This window comes from Chlorocebus sabaeus, chromosome 11, assembly GCF_047675955.1.
Source record: "Chlorocebus sabaeus isolate Y175 chromosome 11, mChlSab1.0.hap1, whole genome shotgun sequence".
NCBI classification, from domain to species: domain Eukaryota; kingdom Metazoa; phylum Chordata; class Mammalia; order Primates; family Cercopithecidae; genus Chlorocebus; species Chlorocebus sabaeus.
In genome coordinates this window covers 59,879,245-59,882,291 of record NC_132914.1, presented here as the reverse complement: position 1 = coordinate 59,882,291, position 3,047 = coordinate 59,879,245, and the positions used below count along the sequence as shown (strand labels likewise).

The 3,047-nt window shown below is 48.6% G+C and overlaps 1 pseudogene; it reads left to right on the top strand.

Moving 5' to 3' along the window:
• The first annotated feature begins 895 nt into the window (after nt 1-895).
• Nucleotides 896-2,011, top strand: LOC103238621 (Krueppel-like factor 17 pseudogene; annotated as a pseudogene).
• Nucleotides 2,012-3,047: the final 1,036 nt, after the last annotated feature.

Here is a 3,047-nt window from a genome sequence, read left to right as displayed (position 1 = left end):
CCAGCTACTAGGGAGGCTGAGGCAGGAGAATGGCGTGAACCCAGGAGACGGAGCTTGCAGTGAGCCGAGATCATGCCACTGCACTCCAGCCTGGGTGACAGAGCGAGACACTGGCTCAAAAAAAAAAAAAAAAAAAAGACAAAAAGACAAAAGAAAACATTTGAAGGCATAAACTCGCAGGTAAAGTAAATACACACATAAATTCAGAATATTCTAGTACTGTAATTATGGTATACAATCCTTCATATCTCTAGTATGGACTAAAAGACAAATGTATCAAAAATAATAATAACTGCAGAAATCTGTTAAAAGATAGGAAGTATAAAAAGACGTGAATTGAGACAACAAAAAGTCAAAATGTAGGAGTGGGGAAATTAAGTTAAAGTGTACAGACTTTTAGGTTTTCCTTCATTTGTTTGTTTCAATTTTCTTTGTGATAGAAGTTGTCATCTATTTAAAATAACTTGCCATGTCTATAAGACATTTTTTTGGAAAGGCTTATGGTAACAGCAAAGCAAAAATCTATAATAGGCTGGATGCAGTGCCAGGAACCCGTAGTCCCAGCTACTCAGGGGGCTAAGGTGGAAGGATCTCTGGAGCCCAGGAGTCCAGCCTGGGCAACACAATGAGACCCCATCTCTAAAAAACAAAAACAAACAAGGAAACCTTCCTCCAAAATCCTAAAATAGATCCACTAAAAATAAAAAGCAACAAATTTAAACACATTACCATTACATGAGAAACTCATTTAACCACCGAGGAAGACAGTAACAAAGGAATAAAGGAAGAAAGGAGTTATAAAACAACCAGGGGCAATGTCCCAGTGTCCGCCTGCCATGCCGTGTTGGGTTGCTCCCTGTCTGTTCAGCAAAGTCTAGACAACCACCTAGTCTTCATGTATAGCCGCCCCCAGGCTGAGATGGAGCAGGAAGCTGGGAAGCTGAGCCAGTGACAGGCGGCACACCAGGCCGCCCAGGATAAGAACTCAGCACCCATCTTGAACGTGACTTATCTTCTGAAAGCTCTGGAGTGTATGGCCTACCAAGCATTCAGCACTTTCCTCACAGGACAGAGATGCTGAGGCCCCCTTTGTTGTCTGTTGAGGCTTTGGGGCAGACTGTGGATGAAGGGGGGCCACAGTTCGGTATGCCACTGCCTAAGCATGGTGTGAGCTACTGCCCCCAAGCGACTCTCACTCCTTCCCGGATGATTTACTGTCAGGGAGTGTCTCCCCCTCAGCAAGAGATGATGATTTTCAGTGGGCCCCAGATAATGCCTGTAGGAGAGCCCAGTACTCCAAAGGCGGCCAGGGCCTTCAGGCTGCAAGTCTCAGCTTCCACTGGAATTCCAATGATGTCCCACATTGGGGACCCTACAATGCCTTATCCTGGCCTCTTGACAGTACCTTCTGATGAAACATTGTTGGCCTCGACCATGCCTTCCACTGAGGCCCAGGCTATGCTCCCCTCCGTGGCTCAGATGTTGCCCCCCCAAGATGCCCATGATCTTGGGATGCCCCCAGCTGAGTCCCAGTCACTGCTGGTTTTAGGATCTCAGGACTCTCTTGTAAGTCAGCCAGACTCCTAAGAAGGCCCATTCCTACCGGAGCAGCCCAGACGTGCTCCACAGACAGCACAGCAGAACTCCAGGCCTCAGGAAAGACTGGTAGAGGGGGCTCCTCAGAGGCAAGGCCTTACTGCTGCAACTACGAGAACTGAGGGAAAGCTTATACCAAACGCTACCACCTAGTTAGCCACCAGTGCAAGCACATGGGTGAGAGGCCCTATTCCTGCAATAGGAAAGGTGTTCATGGTCTTTCTTCCGTTCTAATGAGCTTAGACGACATACGTGGGTACACACCAGACATCGACCATATAAATGTGATCAATGCAGCCGAGAGTTCATGAAGTCTGACCATCTCAAGCAACACCAGAAGACTCGTCGGCCAGGACCCTCAGACCCACAGGCCAACACTGGAGAGTAGGACAGTCCTCCTGCTCCCGGTCCTTAGGTGAATGAAGAAGGAAGAGGACTCTAGGCAGAGAATACTGGACCTGGTAACTGCTCAGAGGAGAGGCAGTCTTCAAGTTCTATATTCATTCACCAAATGTTTTTTGAGCCTACAATACTGGGAGCACCAAGGTTGTGGGGACCCACGGCCTGAAGCATGGAGATAATTAAATAATGTGTCAGGGAAGAAAGACTTCTCAAGGAGGTGCCTCAGTCAGACCCAAAGGACTCATGATGGCTAGCTGTACCTCCCATTTCTTCGACATACACCATTGGACATGTCTCTATCTTCTGAAAACTATGGCATGGACAGTAAGGATTCAGAGGTGCATGAAGGCACCCTGCCTCTGTAGAGCAGAAAGATCATAGACAAAATTTCTGAATGTGCCTGGTACTGCCAAGGAAAGAAGCTGGTCCTCTACAGGCTCAAGCTTATCTGGGCCTCTAGAGAAGCCCTACAGCCTTGGCTGTGTCTGCCCCTGCTCTCCCACCCCCACCGTGACCCTGTCCTGCTTTGCTGCCTCGGTCTGTGTTACTAGTGGCCCCACTATTCCTGGGATGGACCATCCAAGCCCCCAAGTGAGGGGAGTGGACATGATTAAAAGAACAGGAGCAGAAGGGGCTCATTTACGACACATTCATCAGCCCCACGGATTGAGGTCTTGGGTACTCAAAGTCTCTTTCATTTCTACCAGGGCACCAGATCCCTTCCATGGAGCAGGCCGTCTTGGGTTCACTGGGCCAGGGCTGGTCTCTGTTCCCCAGCCCACGTGGCTCACACACAGCATCGTGGGTAGGGTCAGCAGACCAGATTGCTATTATGTAAGACAAGAGGTCTGGCTGATGATCTAACACTTTCACCAAGAAATGGACATGGAGAGGATCAGAATGATCAAGGGTGTATGAAGTGCATTCCAACGGAGGGCAAAACAGGCTCCTGCTCTTTTGGAGGTCACAATCTAGTGGAGGAGGGATGTTACTAGAAATGCATAAAGTGGGCTGAACACAGTGGCTCACACCTCTAATCCTAGTACTTC